Source organism: Mauremys reevesii, linkage group 12 (assembly GCF_016161935.1).
Source record: "Mauremys reevesii isolate NIE-2019 linkage group 12, ASM1616193v1, whole genome shotgun sequence".
In the NCBI taxonomy this organism is placed as follows: Eukaryota; Metazoa; Chordata; order Testudines; family Geoemydidae; genus Mauremys; species Mauremys reevesii.
The window spans coordinates 22,964,744-22,987,121 of record NC_052634.1 but is presented as its reverse complement, the minus strand read 5'-3'; the positions used below and the strand labels follow the sequence as shown (position 1 = coordinate 22,987,121).

General features: G+C 54.7%; 2 non-coding genes and 1 pseudogene across 2 annotated transcripts; 1 reads left to right on the top strand and 2 right to left on the bottom strand.

The window, feature by feature from the left end:
* LOC120375743 overlaps window positions 1-22,378 on the bottom strand; it is a 128,303-nt pseudogene that overhangs the window by 74,325 nt on the left and 31,600 nt on the right.
* TRNAG-UCC lies at window positions 8,997-9,068 on the top strand. Its single transcript has one exon. It is a non-coding gene; the product is annotated as a tRNA-Gly (tRNA).
* Window positions 13,095-13,188, bottom strand: TRNAI-UAU. Its single transcript has 2 exons — window positions 13,151-13,188; window positions 13,095-13,130 (listed from the first exon to the last, which is right to left on the bottom strand). It is a non-coding gene; the product is annotated as a tRNA-Ile (tRNA).

Genomic DNA, 22,378 nt, shown 5'->3' with positions numbered 1-22,378 from the left:
AGCCGGCAAGGCTGAGAGGCCCCTCCCTTGTCTGGGGGGGGGGACAGGGGCTCCCACAATTTGGCCAGTGTCACCCTCCCCCATCCAGAGGAGACGTCCGCTCCCAGCAGGCCGTGCTCCATCTCCACCCCACAGGGAGGAGCCCCCAGTCCAGCAGTGCCCCCCACCCCGCCCCCATCAGCAGCCAAGCCGGGAACCTGCCCCTTCTCCCCTGCGAGGGCTGCAGGACTCCCTGCCCCCGCAGCACCAGCCTCCCCCCATGTCCCCGGGGTGGGGTGGGGGAAGGGGGGATTCCTTCTTCCCATTGCCCAGATCCCACCCCCACCCCGGGCTGCCCAGACGGGAGCCAGGGGCTGCAGCAGTTGGCTGCTTCCCCAGGGCTCCCAAGGAGCCGCCAGGAGAAGGGACGAGATTCTCCACGGCGCTGCAGCCGTTCACACTGGGACCCGTCTCACACGGGGGAAACTGAGGCACCAGGGAGGGCGAGATGGGCTGCACCAGCTCAGATTGGGAGTCTGGGGGAGAGCCAGGAATAGAACCCAGGAGTCCTGGCTCCATGGGCAGCTTGAGACTCCTCCACTTGGGGAGGCTGGGCCGGCCCGGACTGTGGCCCTGCCCCAAGGCCTGCTGCCACTCAGCCTCCTCCTGCCAAAGCCCCGCCCACACGCCCCCTCCACCCCGCCCACACGCCCCTTCAGCCCCGCCCACACACCCCTTCAGCCCCGCCCACACGCCTCAGGACCCCTTTGTTCCACTCCCTGACCCCCGCCCACCTCTCAAGTCTCTTCCCCCGAGGCCCTGCCACTTGTGCCTCTTCGCCCCCACCCCAAGGCCCCCCCCGCCTGCCTCTCTGCCGTTTGCACCCCCGGCCTCTCCCCCCACAGCCCCATGTGGCTGGATGGAGCTTGGGAAAGGGCGAAGTGAGGATGGGGCCTTGCGGGGGAGAGGACGAGTGGGAGCAGGGCCTCTGGGTGGAGCACGGGCCAGGTGCCTCCCCGGGCCCCTTATATCCACCGCCCCTGCCTGGCTCCCGGCCTCCCCGGCTCTAACCACTAGACCCAGCGGCACTGGGACAATTTGTATAGTGGGAGGTGCTGAGAGCCAGTGAACAAACCTGTAAACCCTGCACAGGATGGAAACCACTTCAAGCCAGGGGGCACCACGACTGGCCCCCACTCCCTTCCCAGAGCCAGCGGTGGGACCCGGATACCCTGGCTCCCAACCCCCACTCTAACCACTAGCCTGCACTGCCCTGCCACAGCTGGGGAGAAGAACCAGGAGTCCTGGCTCCCAGCCCGGCCGTGGGTGGAGCAGGACGTACTGGCCATGGGCTCAGCTGGGCATCGCTTACCATCAGGCTGGATGGTATCCCAGTGCTGACCTCCAGCCCCACAGCTCTGCTGGTGCCCCTCACTCCCGACCCGCAGCCCCTTGGTTCCCCCCAGCACTGACGGTGCCCCTCACTCCTGACCCGCAGCCCCTTGGTTCCCCCCAGCACTGACGGTGCCCCTCACTCCCGACCCGCAGCCCCTGCTATCCCAATCCTGATCTCCAGACGCACAGCTCTGCCGGTGCCCCTCACTCCCGACCCGCAGCCCCTGCTATCCCAATCCTGATCTCCAGACCCACAGTTCTGCTGGTGCCCCTCACTCCCGACCTGCAGCGACTGGGCTTCCCGCAGAGCTCCCCAGTCACTGTGCTGCCGGTGCCCCTCACTCCCGACCCGCAGCCCCTCCTATCCCAATCCTGATCTCCACACCCACAGCTCTGCTGGTGCCCCTCACTCCTGACCCACAGACCCCTGGGTTCCCTTCAGCTCTACCGGTGCCACTCACTCCCGTCCCGCAGCCCCCTGGGTTCCCCCCAGCTCTAGTGGTGCCCCTCACTCCTGACCCGCAGCCCCAGCTATCCCAGTCCTGATCTCCACACCCACAGCTCTGCTGGTGCCCCTCACTCCCGACCTGCATGCCCCTGGATTCCCCGCTGAGCTACCCAGTTACTGCGCTGCCGGTGCCCCTCACTCCCGACCCGCAGCCCCTTAGGCGTCCACCAGCTCTGACGGTGCCCCTCACTCCCGACCCGCAGCCCCTGCTATCCCAGTCCTGACCTCCAGACTCACAGTTCTGCTGCTGCCCCTCACTCCCGACCCGCAGCCCCTCCTATCCCAATCCTGATCTCCACACCCAGACCTCTGCTGGTGCCCCTCACTCCCGACTTGCAGCGACTGGGCTTCCCGCAGAGCTCCCCAGTCACTGTGCTGCCGGTGCCCCTCACTCCCGACCCGCAGCCCCTACTATCCCAGTCCTGACCTCCAGACTCACAGCTCTGCTGCTGCCCCTCACTCCCGACCCGCAGCCCCTCCTATTCCAATCCTGATCTCCACACCCAGAGCTCTGCTGGTGCCCCTCACTCCCGACCCACAGTCCCCTCGATTCCTCGCTGAGCTCCCCAGTTACTGCGCTGCTGGTGCCCCTCACTCCCGACCCGCAGCCCCTTAGGCGTCAACCAGCTCTGACGGTGCCCCTCACTCCCGACCCGCAGCCCCCTGGTCTCCCCCCAGCTCTGCTGGTGCCCCTCACTCCCGACCCGCATGGGTCACCCCTGGAGCAGGTTAAAGCTGCAGGGTGACAGTGGGGTTGCTGCCCCTGTGAACAGCTGCTGTAGCACCGCCTGGGCAGGACAGGGAGACCCAGTTATACCCCTCCCCCACCCCAGCCTGTATCGGGGGATGGGAGCGCTCACACCCTGGGGCCCCTGAGTTGGGACGGAGGGAGGCCCCCGTGCACCAGGGATGCTGTAAGGGCGAACAGGGGCACCCACCCACGCACCCGAGATCTTCTAGGGGAGGAGAGTGGCACCCACACACCCAGGATGTTGTAGGGGGGGACAAGGGCATCCACACTCCGGTATCCTCTGCAGAGGGACGGACACCCACACATCCAGGATTCTGTATGGGGGGCAGAGGTACCCGGACACCTGGGCTCCTGGACAGGGGATGGGGGGCACCGAAACATCCGGGATCTTACCTGGGAGGACAGCGGCGCCTGCAGCTCGACATGAGACAGGGGCGGGGGGAGCAGGAGCATTTGCCAGTTCCAGGCTGTCCCCATCTCGCCAAGGCACAGCGCTCACAAGCAGAGTTTAAAGCTCGAGCTGCCAGACAGCAAAACAAGCCAGGCTCTGTGGCTGGTGCCTGTGATCCCAGCGCCTGGGGAGGCTGAGGCTGGCGGATCGCTTGAGCTTAGGAGTTCTGGGCTGCAGGGGGCTGTGCCGATCGGGTGTCTGCATTACGTTCAGCATCAATATGGTGATCCTAGGGAAGCTTGGGGTCCCCAGGTTGCCTAAGGAGGGGTGAACCGGCCCAGGTCAGAAACAGAGCAGGTCAAAACTCCTGTGCTGATCGGTAGTGGGATCACACCTGTGAATAGCCCTTGCAGCGTAGCCTGGGCAAGACAGTGAGACACGGTCTCTTTTTACACAGACACCCCCCGCAGAGCCTGGAGGGGGGATGGGAGCACCCACACGCTGGGGATTCTGACTTGGGGGGAGGGACGCACCCAAGCAACACGGATCTTGAAAAGGGGAACAGAGACACCCACAGATCCTGGATGGGGGCAGGCAGGGGAAATCACACATGGGAGCTAGTTCATGGGGTGGGGGACAGAGACACCCACCAGAGATCCTGGATGGGAGCACCCACATGATGGGGATCTTGAACTGGGAGGAGGGAAGCACCATGTATCAGAGATTCTGAAGGGGGAACAGGGACACTCACACACCAGGTGTCTTGCAGCAAGAGCTGCGGTCTTCATTTACACAGGGCAGTGATGGGGATTTAACCAATTCCTGCGCAGAACTTGTTCCACTAGATAATTAGCCTCACGGCTAAAAATGGTAATTTCCAGTTGGCGTTTTGTGACATTGACTGCAAACCAAGGGGGTCGTGTTCAACCTTTGTCTGGTGAATTAAAGAACCCTTTAAAATCAGATATTCCCCCCTCTGGGAATTTTTAAAACTGTGTATTTAAAATCAGTGACTAAATCCTCTTAACCTCCAGTCAATGAAATCAATTGAGTTTCTTCAATCTCTCGCTGTAGACAGAAGAGACCAATGCACATTTTCCTTGTTTTTAAAGGCAAAATTCCTGATCTTTCCAAGGGGATCTTCTGCTTCAGCTGTCAGTTTGGGGAAGGATTTGGCTTCCTGGGCTATAATCTGCCCGCTGGGTTATAATCTGCGGTCTGAAGGGTCAAATTTAGATGAGGCCATTAGTGCTGCCCCCGTGTGGCCGGAGAGGGGAGCTCACAAGCAGAGTTGAAAGCTGGAGCTGGAACGGACCTGGCTGGACACGTGGGGCACAAAGGCTCTCACGTGGGATCCTTGCTGTGCAGCAGGAGGCGGAGGGAAGCTGGTTGTCAGGGGTCAGGGCCATGGGCGCCAACTTATATGGGCTCGTGGAGCTAAAGCCCCAGGAATATTCAAAATCAGGGGCTCTGCTCCACCAATATTTGGAGCTAGGTTTTGCCCCTTTAAATTCCAGCCGCGGCTGGGAATCGGAGGGCTCTGGGCTGCCTGCAACCGCGGGGAGCACAGAGCCCTTTAAATCTCAGCCGCGGCTGGGAATCAGAGGGCTCTGGGCTGCCTACAAGCGCGGGGAGCCCACAGCCCTTTAAATCTCAGCCGCGGCTGGGAATCAGAGGCTCTGGGCTGCCTGCAACCGCGGGGAGCCCAGAGCCCTTTAAATCTCAGCCGGGGCTGGGAATCGGAGGGCTCTGGGCTGCCTGCAACCGCGGGGAGCCCAGAGCCCTTTAAATCTCAGCCGCGGCTGGGAATCAGAGGCTCTGGGCTGCCTGCAACCGCGGGGAGCCCAGAGCCCTTTAAATCTCAGCCGGGGCTGGGAATCGGAGGGCTCTGGGCTGCCCGCAGGGGCAGAGAGCCCAGAGCCCTTTGAATCCCAGCCGCGCGGCTGGGATTTAGGGCTCCGGGCTCCCCGCGGCTGCCAGCAGCTCAGAGCCCTTGAATCCCAGCCCCTGGCCGCTGATTGCCCCTCCCCAGACCCCTGCCCCAACTGCCCCCAGGACCCCACCCCTATCTAAGCACCACTGGTCCTTGTCCCCCGTTACCCACTCCTGAGACAACTGCCCCTAACTGCCCCTTGGGACCCCAGCCCCTATCTAAGCCTCCCTTCTCCTTGTCCCCAACTGCCCCCTCCTGAGACCCCACCCAACTTTCCCCAGGACCCCACCCCTACCTGTCCCCTGATAAACCCCTGGACTCCCATGCCTATCCAATTGCTGCCTGTCCCCTGACTGCCCCTGCAAACCTCTGCCCCATCCCACCCCCCCGGCTCCGTGTCCCGTGACTGGCCCTGGAACCCCTACCCTTCTCCAACCTTGTAATCTTGTGGCACTGACGTGTTGTAGCTTCATTTTATATCGGCTTACAGGGCGGAGTGCGGGGGCACCACCATTTTGGGCCCCAACAAAATTATACAAACCTGCCGCCTATGGTCAGGGCTGCACCCTGCCATGCTGAGCCGGTGTCTGTGCTAAGCTCGGCATCAATCAGGTGACTCTGGGAAGTTCAGGGTCCCCAGGCTCCCACAGGAGGGTGAAGCAGGTCACCCTGGAGCAGGTTAAAGCTGCAGGGTGACAGTGGGGTTGCTGCCCCTGTGAACAGCTGCTGTAGCACCGCCTGGGCAGGACAGCGAGAGCCAGTTAGACCCCGTCCCCCAGCCGGTATTGGGGGATGGGAGCACTCACACCCTGGGGACCCACCCACCAGAGATCTACGGGGGGGAGAGTGGCACCCACACACCCAGGATGTTGTAGGGGGGGACAAGGGCATCCACACTCCGGGATCCTCTGCAGAGGACGGACACCCACACACCCAGGATTCTGTATGGGGGCAGAGGTACCCGGACACCTGGGCGGGGATGGGGGCACCGAACATCCAGGATCTTACCTAGGAGGACAGCGGCGCCTGCAGCTCGAGATGAGATGGGGCAGGGAAGCAGGAGCATTTCCCAGTTCCAGGCTGTCCCCGTCTGGCCAAGGCACAGAGCTCACAAGCAGAGTTTAAAGCTCCAGCTGCCAGATCGCAAAACAAGCTGGGCTCTGTGGCTGGTGCCTGTGATCCCAGTGCCTGGAGAGGCTGAGGCTGAGGCTGGCGGATCGCTTGAGCTCAGGAGTTCTGGGCTGCAGGGGGCTGTGTTGATCAGGTGTCCGCACTAAGTTCGGCATCAATATGGTGATCCTGGGGAAGCTTGGGGTCCCCAGGTTGCCTAAGGAGGGGTGAACCAGCCCAGGTCAGAAATGGAGCAGGTCAAAACTCCCATGCTGATCAGTAGTGGGATCACACCTGTGAATAGCCCCTGCAGTGTAGCCTGGGCAAGACAGTGAGACACGGTCTCTTTTTATACAGACACCCCCCGCAGAGCCTGGAGGGGGGGATTGGAGCACCCACATGATGGGGATTCTGACTTGGGGGGAGGGACACACCCAAGCAACACAGATCTTGAAAAGGGGAACAGAGACACCCACAGATCCCGGATGGGGGCAGGCAGGGGAAACCACACACGGGAGCTAGTTCATGGGGTGGGGGACAGAGACACCCACCAGAGATCCTGGATGGGAGCACCCACATGATGGGGATCTTGAACTGGGAGGAGGGAAGCACCATGTACCAGAGATTCTGAAGGGGGAACAGGGACACCCACACACCAGGTGTCTTGCAGCAAGAGCTGCGGTCTTCATTTACACCCGGCAGTGATGGGGATTTAACCACGTCCCTTGCGGAGCTTGTTCCACTAGATGATTAGCCTCATTCAACACTACGAGTTTATATCGAATTTAGCAGCGTTAAATCACATTAACCCTGCACTCATCCACACAACGAAGCCCTTTATATCGATATAAAGGGCTCTTAATACCGGTATCTGTACTCCTCCCCGACAAGGGGAGTAGCACTGAAATCGGTATTGCCATGTCGGATTAGGTTTAGCGTGGCCACTATTCGACGGTATTGGCATCCAGGCGCTATCCCACAGTGCACCATTGTGACCGCTCTGGACAGCAATCTGAACTCGGATGCACTGGCCAGGTTGACAGGAAAAGCCCCATGAACTTTTGATTTTCATTTCCTGTTTGCCCAGCGTGGAGCGCAGATCAGCACAGGTGACCATGCAGTCCCAGAATCCAAAAAAAGCTCCAGCATGGACCGTACAGGAGATACTGAAGTTGATCTCTGTATGGCGAGATGAATCTGTTCTATCAGAACTCCATTCCAAAAGACAAAATGCCTAAACATTTGACAAAATCTCCAAGGCCATGATAGACAGAGGCCACAACAGGGACTCAATACAGTGCTGAAACTTAAGGAGCTGTGACAAGCGTACCAGAAAGCCAAAGAATGAAATGGACGCTCACGGTGGGAGGGGCAACTGACGTCTGTAGCTCTCCCACAGTTCCCGCACTCTCCGAAAACCATTTGAATTCTTGGCTGAGTTCCCAAAGCCTGATGGGTCAAAAACATTGTTGCGGGTGGTTCAGGGTATATGTCGTTCCCAACCCCCCCCCCCCACCCCCCCGTGAAAGCAAAGGGAAAATCATTTCTCGCCTTTTTCAGTGTCACCGTATGTCTACTGGATGCTGCTGGCAGACGCAGTGCTGCAGCGCTACACAACACCATCCCCTCCCTTCCCTTCCCGGTACTACAGGACTGATGTTATGGTAGGACTGATATCTGTCATTGTCGTCCCGTGAGTGCTCCTGGCTGGCCTTGGTGAGGTCAGCTGGGGGTGCCTGGGCAAAAATGGGAATGACTCCCAGGTCATTCTCTTCTTTAAGCTTTGTCTAATGGAGATTCAGTCCTGCCTGGAATATCATAGCAGCTGGAGGCTGCCTTCCCCTCCCACCTTTGAGCTCTACTTGCAGAGGCAATAAAGTCAGTGTTGTTTCAAATTCCTGCATTCTTTATTACTTCATCACACAAATGGGCGGATAACTGCCACGGTAGCCCAGGAGGGGTGGGGGAGGAGGGAAGCAATGGGTGGGGTTGTTTCAGGGGCACCCCCTAGAATGGCATGCAGCTCATCATTTCTGCGGGATGTCTGGGGCTCTGACCTGGAGCGGCCGTTTGCTTCTCTGGTTCTTTTGTAGGCTTGTCTGATAGTCTAGACAGGACTGACCCTCCCTTTAGACAAAACTTAAGGGAATGACCTGGGGAGTCATTCCCATTTTTGTCCATGCACCCCCAGCCAACCTCACCAAGGCAAGCCAGGAGCACCCATGAAAGCAGCAAACGGTACAGTATAACTGGCAACTGTCATTGTCAACTTGCAAAGCAGCAGTGGGACGGTATGGCTGGTAACCATCTCTGCTAACTTGCAAAAGGGAAGGGGATGCTGCTGTGTAGCGCTGCAGTACCGCGTCTGTCAGCAGCATCCAGTAGAGATACGGTGACAGTGAAAAAAGGCTGAACGGGCTCCAGGGAAAAGGGCGTGAAATGATTGTCTGCCGTTTCTTTCACGGAGGGAGGATTGACTGACATTTACCCAGAATCACCCACAACACTGTTTTTGCCCCATAAGGCATTGGGATCTCAACCCAGAATTCCAATGGGCGGGGGAGACTGCGGGAACTATGGGATAGCTATGGGATAGCTACCCACAGTGCAACGATCTGGAAATCGACAGTAGCCTCGGTACATGGACGCACACCGCTGAATTAATGTGCTTAGTGTGTCCGCGTGCACTCGACTTTATACAATCTGTTTCCAAAAAACAGTTTCTGTAAAATCGGAATAATCCTGTAGTGTAGACACACCCTGTGATTAATAACTTTGGTGGCTAAATGAAAGGCTGATGGTTCAAACCCAGGTGAAGATGGAGGTTTTTTTTTTAGTGATGAGAATCCAGTACATTTTAACAGGCAGAAAAGTGCCTTAATGCTGCTCTAGCCTCATTGGGCAAGCATAAGTAGCCCTTTTGCCAAATGCATTGGTGGTATAGTGGTGAGCATAGCTGCCTTCCAAGCAGTTGACCTGGGTTCGATTCCCAGCCAATGCAGGCATGTGATGTTTTCTCTGCTGGGAATTGGTTTAATTTCAGTCACGTTGTATCAGTTTATCAATAGAATGAGAGAATCAATGTCCTGCAGGTCATTCAACACAGAAGAAAGGGGCGGGACTATACAATGAGCTGTTGGAGTTATCCTGGTATTACAATGTTTGGTTTATTTTTTTTTTAATTTCTTTACTTCCCTCTCCCTTTTAGACTCGGAGCCTTTAAGGTCAGAAGGGACCAGTGTGATCATCTAGTCCGACCTGCTGCACCTTGCAGGCCAAAACACCCCACCCACCCACTCCTGTAATAGACCCGGGAGGGGAGGCAGCTCTGTGCTCTGCCCCTCCCCCAGGCAGCACATGGAGGCCCTCTGCTCCCCTCCCCCCATGGGTATGCAGAGATGTGCCAGCAGCACTGAGGTGGCTCCCTGCCCACTCTGCCTCCGTCCCTCCGTGCCACTCCCAGAAATGGCCGGCATGTCCCAGCATCCCCTGGGGCGGGGGGAGTGTCTCCATTCACTGCCCCTGCCCCGAGTACCAACTCCGCAGCACCCATTGGCCAGGAACTGCAGCCAATGGGAGCTCTGGGGGCGGCACCAGCAGGCAGCGGCGCACAGAGACCCCCTGGCATGGCCCACCTAGGAGCTGCTGCCGGAGGGTTGTGTGTACCAGTCACTTTGGGAGCTGCAGTGCCCAGGGTAAGCGCCACCCCTCCTGCACCCCAACCCCCCCCAGCACAGAGCCCGCACCCCGCACCCAAATTTCCTCACAGAGCTTTGCTTGTTTCCTTTCACCCAAAACCATCCTTCTTCTCCGGGGCTGCAAGTAGCCATCCCTGGGAAGCCAAGAGGCAGGCACAAGATTCTGCCTCCCAGCAGCCAACCGCACCTCCCCAGGCTTTGCAGAACGACTGGTGACGCTCTACTAACCCCACTTAGCCGCACTGAGGCGCTTAGCTTCTGCCCTGCCTTCCTCAGCTCGACTTTCCTCTTTTGCCCAATTCCTGCCTCACTCCCTCCTTTGGCAAGTCACCATAGGCCAATCTCCAAGGGCAGAGGAGACCAAGCCACAAGGCTTCAAAAGGTGAGTGGCCCAGATCCTCTAGCTTTCCCCTGCTGATGCCAAGGTTTCTTCTCAGCTCATTTCACCACCCTCTGCCATGCAGGAGTTGGGGTTATCACAGGGACGGACCAGTGGCAGCAGTAGGAGCGCCTTGCTGGACAGGCAGAAATAGTAAGCCCTCCTATTTCTGTCTGGTTTTGAGCCAGGGACCTTTTGTGTGCTAGGCAAACATGATAACCAATATACTACAGAAACTCTGTTGCAGTGCTTTCTCCCTCCCTTCATAAGAATGGCCATACTGGCTCAGACCAAAGGTCCATCCAGCCCAGTATCCTGTCTGCCAACAGTGGCCAATGCCAGGTGCCCAAGAGGGAGTGAACAGGTAATGATCAAGTGATCTCTCTCCTGCCATCCATCTCCACCCTCTGACAAACAGAGGCTAGGGACACCATTCCTTACACGGCCTGCCTAATAGCCATTAATGGACTTAACCTCCATGAATTTATCTAGTTCTCTTTTAAACCCTGTTATAGTCCTAGCCTTCACAACCTCCTCAGGTAAGGAGTTCCACAGGTTGACTGTGCACTGTGTGAAGAACCTCCTTTTATTTGTTTTAAACCTGCTGCCTATTACTTTCATTTGGTGTTCCCTAGTTCTTATATTATGGGAACAAGTAAATAACTTTTCCTTATTCACTTTAAGGTGTGGGGGCTGGGCTGGGCTGACTTTAGTCCCAGGCTTGGATCTCCTGAATGACGGGAAACATCCTTTGCTGCTACGCAGGGACAGCAGGCTACTGGTGACATACCAGGGCTGGGATGTGAGGGGAATGTTGCATGGACTTTATCATACAGGCCCCATCTTGCTTCTCACAGCCCACAGGCGAGAATCTAGAGAAGGGAGAATCATTTCTCAGCTGCATTCTCAAGAGAAGCCGGAAGCCGTCCTTGACCAGAGACCCAGGGGAGCAACCACAGCAGTTCTGCGGAGAGCTCTGGCTGCCAGGGGGTCCAGCTAGGAGAGGGAGTGCTGGGGGCTCTGCAGTTTTTGCAGTGGGGCTGTCTCAGGAGTCACAGGTGGCTTTGTTGGGGGGGTGGGGAAGTAGGGACTACAGGATGTGAGGCTGGCTGAAATGAACCTGCACAAAAAACCTCCCCCTTTGCTCCAGCTAAGGCCCTACTTTGGCCTCTCCCCCTTTCATAAATATCTCCATATCTACCCCAGCTCTCAGAAACCCCCTTTCTCCCATGGGTAGTTTCACAGTTTCTTCCTTTTTTCATGGAGAGAGAGAGAGAAAAAATAAACCTATTAATCTGAGCTACCGACACAGTTCACAGCATGAAATACACAATTTTGTGTTCAATGAGTTGTGTTCATTTACATAACATGAAAAATATGTTTTGGTCAATGCATGAAAACCTCACTGCATTGAACAACCCACTGGATATAGTTAATGTACTACAGAATATTTAAAGAAGTTAAGAAAGATGTGCTTATAAATTAACATGTTGTGCCATTTACACACGGACAAGACACAGAAGAAACTGAAATCTGAGCTACTAAAATTTCCATTTTCTCACAGCATTTTAGTTCTCAATATTGTTTTAATTTGCTTATTTTTTTGGAACTAGAAATGAGGAAAGAGCACACTGAAGTCAGTGGAATTACCGCAGTGAGGGATTAGTCTCATTAGTTGCCAATAACAAAACCTTTGTTAACAGAGAGTTAACTTTGACTGTGAATATTTCTTACCTTCCAGAACATCAACTTCAGTAAAACTCAAACTCTGGAAAAACAGGGAATACAGAGTGATGGTATATGCCCAGATAACCTTAACTCTGCCCTCTAGAAGAGACTCCGTGATAGCATATGAGAACAAGGAAAGGTTTGGGGACAAATTACATTTACTTCCCAAGAGTTTGTTTCTTCTGTAATTAATTGATCCTGGCCCCATCAATTGATCCTGGCCTGGTGTCTGGCTGTGGAATTTACTGTTTACTATTTTTATCCCAGTATATTTAAAGGCAAAACTGCTTTACAAAAGCTCCTTTATTCTAGGTTATACAAACAAGTCACTTCCCCAGCTATTTCAAAGAGATGGAATTTTCCTGACCCACAGGGAACTTAAACTAACATGCTCAAGATCACACTACATGCTCAAGATCTCCACCTGCAGAGTCACCCCAGCACTGCAGTGCAGCCGCCCAGGGTTCAGCAGGGGCCCCTGGCAAGGACCGTGCGTGCAGCTAACAGCCTGGTGTGCCTGGCAGTGAGGCAGCTGTAGAAAAGCAACACCCCCTCCCAGAAGTACAGAGACTGAATTCCCCAACCTTAACATCATGACCCCCTGTAGAAAGCCACACGTGTCAGTTGTATTTTCACAGGGAGATGCAAAAATCAAGTGAGACCAATTTTTAAGTTGAGTAAATAAAGTTGAGGAGATAGTTATTAACCTCCCAAAAATATACTAAAGATCCCTCAACATAACACCTGAAGGTGAAATATGAACAGAGACAAACCTTGTCAGCAAAGGCTCATTTCCCAAACGATCCTCAAAATGTTACTAATTCCCACCCCTCCTCCACAGGAGCTCTGTGCAGTGTCACTGTTCTGCAGGCAGCTTCCCATTAAATGCTGTTGTGGGACATTCCCAGGCCTGGAAATGTACCAATGACAGAATTTGAAGAGCAAACCTGGCTCCCCGCATCAGGCGGGATTTGAGTGTTTTGTCCCTGTCACTTAGTCTTTATCAATAGTACAGACGCCAGGGGCAGGACTCCAGGCTCTGCTTGAGGGATCCTGGCACAGGGGCTGGTGGGGGAGAAAGGATGGTAGATTCTGACCTGGAGAGGAGGTAATAAGTGAAGGGGGCATTTTTATTAGCCCCCTCCTGAGGGTCCCCAGGGCTGGAATTCTACATTCCACAGGCCAAATGAGGGGGTGACCCCACTTGGTTAATGAAAACCAGTGCTCCAGGTGAGGTTTGAACTCACAACTTCAGCATAGCTCCTATCAGCACTGCCCTATAAGTACTGTGCGCTAACCAATTGCACCACTGGAGCACCTGTTAATTAGACTTCTCTGAGACCCCCCTAGGCTGATACAGGCGAGGAGTGACCCAAAAACGTTCTCAGTGGGGCTGGGAGCAGGTAGCGACAAGTGTTGTACTCAGTGGGGTGGATTCTTCTTAAGGGTTCCAGGCCCCATTTGACCCTTTTGTTCTTCCCTGTGTAATAACAGAGCTGGTTAAGACTCAATGGAGAGTCTTGCTGCAGACCAACAGATCTGAAATCACTGATAACCAGCTCTAAGCATTAGTCCTGCTTTGGGACAGTGTCTCTCATGGAAGAAACTGCCCAGTCTGCACTAGCAGTGAGGCTCCCTCACTAACAGTTGAAATCAGGGAGAGCTGTGGGAAGTTCAGGGCCCCAGGGCTGCCTGAACAGGGGGGAACAACACCCCAGGACTTTTAAACATGGGAGGGCTCCGCCCTCGCTCAGCTGCACAGAGGAGTTTTCATCCCCTATTCCTGCCTGTCACTGCCCAGCACCCCCTGTGGCACCATTCCTGAAGGTCACCCTGCCTCACTCTCTTCCTGTCATATTGGGTCCACCAACAACTCATGTAGGAGAGACAGCTCCTGTCCCTCATTGTTAAAGGTCAGGCCAGGCAACTAGGGGCAGAAGCCCACAGGTTTTTTTTTTCCTCCCTATTGCAAAGCCCAAGGACTCACCTTGGTGTACAGGCACCACTGTGCTCCCAGAACACAAGTTATCACTGTACAAAGAGGGATGAAAGGGCCTGCCAAAACCTGGGATCTTCAGTCTAACACTCTCCCAACTGAGCTACTTTGGCAGAGGAGGAGAGGTGCTGGGCTCCAGGCTGGGACTCTGCCTCCCTCCTGCCTAGCCCTGACTATGAAGCCTGGCCCTGGCACTGCTTCCTTCAAGTGCCATGTGGGCAAGAGGAAGAGTGTGGCAGCTGCAGGGACCAAAGTTATGGACGTCAGGTGAAGCAGCGAGAAGCAACCATATGATCAATCCACAGGAATCTCTAGCCAGACTGTTAAATTCTAGGACCCCAACCTATAGCCGCCAGCCCATTGAACCAGCCAGACCAGAGACCTATCTCCAGTGGGGATCAGTCACCCAGCAGGAGGGAAAAACCTCACTCTCTACCTGAGAGAAAATAGCCAAACACATTGGGCTCCACGGCTTTGTAGCAAAGCAATATATTGCCATGAGGTCCCACTGAGATTTGAACTCAGATTCCAGGATTCAAAGTCCTGAGTGCTGCCCATGGGACCTGCTGCTATTGCATTTTCTAGATCCCTGTGACTCTCAGCTGGCTGGTTTGCACTCTGCACTTATTGCTTCCCACCAGCGGCTTCCTCTCATGGGACTCTCTCTCCTCCTCCAGCAACTGTGGTCCTGCACTACCGGATCCACGGGTCCTGCCCTGAGTCCCTGCATCCCCCTGCTTTGTCTCCATTCCCTGCAGGCTGCAAAAATGTCAGGGGAGTCTGCTCCTCCCTTCCCTCTGTGCTCCCGCTCATATCAGCCAACTGCAGCCTCATCTCCTGGAACTCGGGCAGCTGTCGCTTGATCCGATCGTACAGTCACACGCTGACTGGCTCCCCTGCCTGGATGGTTTTGTGGAAATCCCACAGGTGACGCTGCAGGACTTGGCACTGTTGGTTTCTTTAATGTTGTGATGTTTCCCCAGCTGCCGGAACAAAGCCGCCAACTCCTCCCTCACAGACTCACACCAATCCCCCTCGTTGCCATAGGACCCTCTGATGCTTTCCCGTTCTGCCAACACCTCCAGGCCTCGCCCCCCTGCTCCTTTATCTTGCAAGCTCTGGATGTTCAGCTTCCAATATCCTCTGCCGTGGGTCAGGGAATTGCCCACATTGAGCACACGGTGAGAGCTGCGTGATCCGAACAGTCCATTGGCACCACCCTGCACTGGGCTGTCGACGTGCTCTCCTTCACGGAAATCCAGTCAGTGCGACTCCTGGCCTGTCCCCGCAGAAAGGTGTATCCCCTCTGCGGCTGGTGTGAGCTCGGGTCAGAGGAATAGGAGGTTACTGCCCATCCTCCACTGGTTCCACTGTGCAGAAACACGTTCTCTAAGCCGACCTCGCTACAGACCTGCGCCAGGTAGTGCTCATCATAGAAGAGTTTCCTCTGACAGTCGGGAAAACAGGACCAGCAGTCCTCAGGCCGGTGCAACAACTGAAATCCCCCCTGACACCAAACACCGTGCGGTCTAGAAGAAGGGAGCCTGTTCCTTCATAGAACTTTCCTTTCATGCCTTAACTGGGGACCATACACACTAATATAGCAGTAACCAGTGCCATGGAGCACAAAGCCACCAGTAATGCCCTCCCTGGTCGGAGCTCCAGCCCCTTCTGTACTCGCACTGCGAATGTGAAGAACAAGACTCCAACCCCATCACTCTTCCCTGGCCTGGAGGACCAGAGATGGGCCCTTCCTCCAATCACCCTCTGCCCATCAAGCTACCCTAGAGTTGTTAATGTGCATTTCCTGAACACCCACCATGTCCAAGCCCAGCTGCTCCAAGACACTGAACATCAAGTGCCTCCTCCTGGGCCCCCAACTCCCTTCCACAGGGCCACTTTCACACATGCCCCTTCCCTGGTACTGCCCTCCCTCAGCTGCACAGAAGAGTTTTCATCCTCTATACCTGCCTGTCACTGCCCAGCACCCCCTCTAGCACTCTCTTCCTTCCATATTGGGTCCACCAATAACTCACTTAGGAGAGACAGCTCCTGTCCCTCATTGTTAAAGGTCAGGCCAGCCAATTAGGGGCAGAAGCCCACAATATATTTTCCTACTGCAGAGCCCAAGCTCAGGGACCCACCTTGGGTGCAGGGACCACTATGCTCCCAGAAAACAAGCCACCGCTGTGCAAAGAGGGATGAAAGGGCCTGCCAAAGCCTGGGATTGAACCAGGGACCTTTAGAACTTCAGTCTAACGCTCGCCTAACTGAGCTACATTGGCAGCTGTGTGGCAGCATTTTGGCCTGTTGCTTCTCTGCCAGGGATGTTTTTGCAGCAGTTGCACACAAAAAGGACGTCATTGTGAGCGGCCCATGAAGACAAGACTCGCTTTTGCCTGCCTTGCTCAGCTTGACTTGCTGCCTCACCCTGTTCCTGCCCTAGTGCCCGGGTTGACCTGGTGGTGGAAGGGGACTAGGGGCCAGTGGTGCGGGGAGGAAGTTGAGCTGGACCCTGAGCTAGACTAGACCCTGGCGGCGAGAGTCTGGCCACCACTTGCCGCCCCACCCTGTTGTCCTGGCTTCCCCCACTGGGCGTCATTTCAGGAGGGAAATGGGGCTTCTGCCTCCCCTCCCCGATTTTCACACCGCAGAGGAGTGCGAACAGGAAAACGAACGGCTGCTCCACACCCCCACCAGAGGAAGCCGACGCCCTTAGCTGCTCCCCCTGCTCCCCCCCAGCTGTGCTACTGAGTGGAAGCGTCCTGTGCCCATCACACAGAGGTCGATTAATCAAAACCCTCTTCTGCCAGCACCGCGCCTCCTTCTTCTTACACTGGGCCTGCAAGCGAGGGGGCGGCTGGCACAGCGCCGAGTCTAACCTGTGAGGCAGGAGGCGGCTGACGCCCGCAGCCTGCTGGGAGCTCCCAGAAGTTATTAAGGGACAGAGACTCCTCAATGCCCTTAGTAACAAGGGTTTGGGGGTCACCGAGGCCAGTAAGGGGGTCACTATGTCGGCCCTGTAACCCTGGGTGTCAGGTCACTGTGCAGCTTTGATCTAGAGCTCGGATCCCAACAACCAACCAGCAGCCCACAGCTTCCCCCTGGGTCTGCCCCACCTGGTTACTCCTTACAGGCCGACCTTACCCCCCTTCCAGCCCCGGATTCACCCCCAATCATCCTACTGCCACTCAGAGCCACAGCCGTGGAGGTGCTGAAGGAGGGAGGGGTGACTCTAGGGTGGGGTTCTTCTCTAACGATGGCTGGCAGAAAGGTGGTGCTCAGCTCTGTCAGCCACCTGCCCAGTTACTCGCTGCCAGGGGATGCAGACGTTTCTGTAAGGCCATTAAATGGGTATTTGGCTTCTGAGTGAATGTGAGGAATGTGCAATCCTGAGAGGGAATTTCCATCCTTCTTTTTACTGCTCTTCAGGGCCCCAGTGGCCTAATGGATAAGGCATTGGCTTCCTAAGCCAGCAATTGTAGGTTCAAGTCCCATCTGGGGTGGAAAAACTCCTTCCTTCTTGTATATTGCAACAAAGCCTTGGTGTTATTTTCCCCAAGGAAGCTGGGAGACGTTTGAACCCAAAGTACTGGATCTTGGGAGCAATCCCCCAGAAACAGCATCTTCCACTTGACAAATCCTTTCTAGACCCATCAGTAGCAAACACTTAATACTAGTGTTTGTCTCAGAATGGAAGGAAGGGGAGTGTTTACTGTGACACCTCAGTGAGTGAAACAGACAGAAAGAACAAGGCTGTCCTGAAAGAGAATGGATCTGTCTGGAGACAAAGCAGAACCTGAGAATGAGCAACAGTGTGAAAAGAAGAACTTCAAATGTGTGTTTGGTGTTAGATAGGTTGGTCTGACAAATTTCAAGAAAATACCAATGCTCGTAGGCTGATGCGGACACTGGCTGCTTCTGATCTTTTACTGAGAATTCATTGAGAAATATTTTCCTTAACTATATTATGGAATATTGGGTGGGCTATGAAGGCACCATTCCTCCTGCTTTCGCCCTTCGAGACAACACGGCTACATGGCATGCGGCCAGTGCTCACCTTCCAGTCAACTGCTAGAGAAGACAACACAGACAGGGATGGCAGCAGGGCAGCCTGGAGCTCCGCGGAGATGGTGGGACCAGGTCTCATCAACGGGGAGGTGGCCACCCCAGCATGCACAAGGCTGAGCCAGTAAGTGCGGCGTGTGCTTCACTGTGCCCCTACTCCCTGCATGTGGTGGTGGAGGGCAGTTACTGAGTTCGGTTGGTTTGGTAAATTTAGGGCTTGGCTACACTTGCAGAGGTAGAGCGCTGGGAGTTAAACCACAGCAGGGAAACTGCTGCCGTGTGTTCACACTGACAGCTGCAAGCGCACTGGAGTGGCCACATTAGTAGCTCTGGCAATGCCAGAGAGAGCAGTGCACTGTGGTAGCTATCCCAGTGTGCAAGTGGCTGCAACATGCTTTTCAAATGGGGGGCGAGGGTGGAATGTGACAGGGAGTGTGTTGTGTGTACGTGGGGGGAGCAACAGTGTTTGGGGGACCGAGAGTGTGTCAGCATGCTGTCTTGTGTGTTCGGACAGCAGCAGACCCCCACCTCCCCTCATACACACTCACAACAGCAGCACTCCACACTAATGGTTGCTTTGTCCCGGAGCAGATAAGCAGCCGGCTGTCAGAAACGGAGCTTTGAAAGGGGATATCCGCATGCCTGCAGCCGATTTCAAAACAATGACCAGAGTGGGCACTTGACTTCAGGGGATTATGGGACATTTCCTGAGGCCCAACACAGTGCAGTGATGCAACACGTCCACACTGATGCCCGGGTATTTCAGCAGGGCTCAGCGAGCTTTATGCTTCTCATGGAGGTGGATTACCAGGAGCGCTCCACCTACAGAGCCCAGATGCTCCATGTGCCTTGCGAGTGTGGACACCTCAGGAGTTAGGGCACCCGGGGCTGCTTTAATGGGCTCTATCTTGCAAGTGTAGCCAAGTCCTTAGACTATGTCATTTGTGTGACTTACTTGTGCTATTGTAATAAATACAATAGACGTGCAATGGTCAGAAATCGCACCAGCAGAGAAGTATATTGCAGGGAAACCATAAGGAAATTAAGAGTTTAAATTATCCTCCACATGTCCCGCGTCCCACTATAATGAATCCAACCCACAGGGCACATGGGCAGAAATATCAGTGTCAGGATGCTACATTGTTAGCACAGTAAATGAAGCTGCAAAATAAATGATGTTTAAATGACCTCACTCTATTTTTTACAATCCGGTGTTAAGAGGTAATAGATACAGATGGACACCAGGCAGGGTCGCTTGGAGGACGAAGCCTTTATGCTTCCATCCCCCACCACTCTCAAGTTTTAGCCAATTAGGACAAGTCAGCAAATAAGAACAACCTCAGGTCTCAGTAACTACTACAGGTAGCAAAGTCCTACAGGGAGCAGTTTCTGGCACTACACCTGTGCAGCTCTGCTCCCCGGCTCTTCTCGGGCTCCTGCTCTCTCCTTAGCTCTGCCCCACTCTGGCCCAGGCAGTTCCAGCTCCCACGGAGGATGGGACCCCCTGGCCTGGTGACTCCCTCATTACACTGCCTGGCCTGTCAGTGCAGCTAACTTGGAGCTTTGGCCTCTCCCCATTGCCCCTGGGGACTGTCGGTCTCAGGGGCCTGATTTCCCATTGGCCCTTCCCCCTTCTATTGGGACTGGGAACTAGCCAACCAAAACCCCCACTAAGCTTTAGTAAGGGGCCAACAGTCCCTTATTCGAGCAGGCCCCATGAGGGTCACTGATGGCCAGAGAAGGGAGCATGAGCTGGTCCCATGGTGTAATGGGCAGCACTCAGGACTCTGAATCCTGCAATCTGAGTTCAGATTTCAGTGGGACCTTGTGGTAAAACCCTGGAGCTCACAGTGCTCCACTTCCTGTCTCCAGCTCTGCAAGAGCAATTTTTTTCCCTCCTGCTGTATGGGTCAGGGCTCTAGAACTGACACCTGAGGGTTGGGATTCTCACGGCTTCACCTAGTGCCCACAAGTCTGGCACTTGCCACTGTGCTTGAAGGAAGCAGGGCTGGGCAGGTGGGAGCCCAGCACCTCTCCTCCTCTGGGCACCTAGAGCAGAGGCGGCTGGTGCTGACAGCTCCAAGGGAAGGCTTAAAAGCAGCGGAGGTCAGGGCAAGAGGAGGAGAGGACCATGCCTATGTGTGGCCAGCAGACAGCCACAGGGCCAGCCTGCTCCCTGCTGTGCTGAACCCCACTGAAGGCCACCCTCAGACCAGCATGCAGGGCGGCTGCTGATGCTCTGTGGCCAACATCAGAAGATGGTAGGAAAGCAGGGCCAGCCCCCCTGGTGGGGCCTCGTATGGTTCCCACTCCAGGTGCTCACTTTGGCAGTGGAGCCGCCCATTTTCTTTGGCAAGTCAGGAAGGGCAAAGGCGAGACTGGAAGCACCTGGGGCTCATGCCCCAGCCTTTGTGACACCCAACCCCCAACTCCTTCCCGGGGCTCTAGCTGAAGCCAGAGCATTGGCCTGAGCAGCCAAGAAGAGGTTCCAGCCCTGAAGGGAGCAGGACTTGCAGCACAAAGTGAGCACAACCATGAGGGGACTCAAATCCTGAATCATCTGATCCACAGGGAGATGCCTTATCCTTTAGGCCACATGATGAGGGGGGTCTAAGCTCTTCTTTGGAAAAGCCGGACACTGTGTTTCTCAGGTCATCTGCTGAGGGGGCTGAGACACTCTGGGCACAAGAAGTTAAGTTCCCAGCAACAAGTGAGACTTAATTGTATGGGGCCAGGTGCAGGGCTTTGGCAGGGAGGCTCGGGCATAGGGGATTGAGGTGCAGCGGATGGACCGGCTGTCTAGGCACAGAGATTTAGTCTCCCTGAGGAGGAGGAATCCTTCTGACAGGCAGTGGCTGTGCAGAAAAAGAGGAGGGGTTCCTGGGACTTTTTTTGACTCTCTTTTGCCTGCCTGCTCGCTCTTGTGGTGAATGGTAAAAATGTTCTCAATAAGCCTAGGTAGCTCAGTTGGTAGAGCATCAGGCTCTTAAGTTGTGGGTCCACAGTTCAAGCCCCTGTCTGGGTACTTGGCTTTTAAGTTGCCTTGTGTGCCAGGAGCCAAATTCTGTTCACAGCCACACAGGGATTCCCAGAAGCTGTGGCCATTTCCTGGAAAGGTTCCTTTCCTTAGCAATCAGGAGAGAGGCCACATACGCAGGTACAGAAAGTGTAGTCTCTGGCCCCCAGGAAGTGCTGTGGGGCCAGGTGCTGAGAAAGCCCAGAGGGGGAGCAGCAGAGATGAGGGGAAGAGAGACAGAGAAGCAATGAGGACAGAGTACAAGTGTAAAGGGGGCATCTGGTCTGGTTATTGTGGCAAACTTCCCTGGTTTATACACAACCCGGGTGGAATTGGCCAGTGGAAGGATCTGAGTCCCCACCCCCTTACCCAGAGGCTGCCTGACCTCGAGGACTGTTAGGATACAGAGATTCAGGCCAGTCTGCAAAGGCCTGTACTTTAAGAATTTAGGTGTATTTTTATCACTTAGCTAGTTATAAAGGTATAAAAGAAAGAATAAAAAATCACTGTCTGTGTAATTGCCTTCTTTTACTGTGACAGTCTGAGGCCTGGTTCTTCAGCTAAGCAGCAAAGGCAGCCATAAGCTGGGAAGTGTATGGTCACATCCTCACATTCCCAACTAGTCACATTGAAATAAGGTGCTATTGGGCTGTTAGGAATACAATCCTGCCCTGATATTCCATCACCTCCAGAGAAAGGGAAACTTAGTTTGGTAGCATCCTGTCTGGCAAGAACTCACTTATCAATAGACACAGCTGGAAAACCCTTATGTCTGTATAGATGTAATTGTGAAATCCTCCCTTCTGTATTGTTTTGTATGTTTATTTGCATGGTCTCTGTCTGGTTCTGTGATTGTTTCTGTCTGCTGTATAATTAATTTTGTTGGGTGTAAACCAATGAAGGTGGTGGAATATAATTGGTTAAATAATCACGTTACAGTATATTAGGATTGGTTAGTTACATTTCAGTAAAATGATTGGTTAAGGCATAGCTAAGTAGAACTCAGGTTTTACTATATAGTCTGCAGTCAATCAGGAAGGCGGGGGGGGGGGAAATGGGAACAGGGACTGGGGATGGGGGAATTGGGATCATGTTTTGCTACAGGGGGAAATGGGAACTGGGATGGGAACAGAAACAGGGACACAGACAAAGCTCTTTGGTGTCAGAGCTGAGAAGGGAACACTAAGGAAGGAAACTGGAATCATGCTTGATGGACGCTCACCCCAATAAACATCGAATTGTTTGCGCCTTTGGACTTCAGGTATTGTTGCTCTCTGTTCATGCGAGAAGGACCAGGGAAGTGAGAGGGTGAAGGAATAAGCCCTCTAAGACTGTCATTTGTTGCTCTAGGCTCCATTCACATCCCACTCCTGACACAATCACTGTCTTCTATCTGACGAAATAGCCTAATTTCAACCTCTCCTGT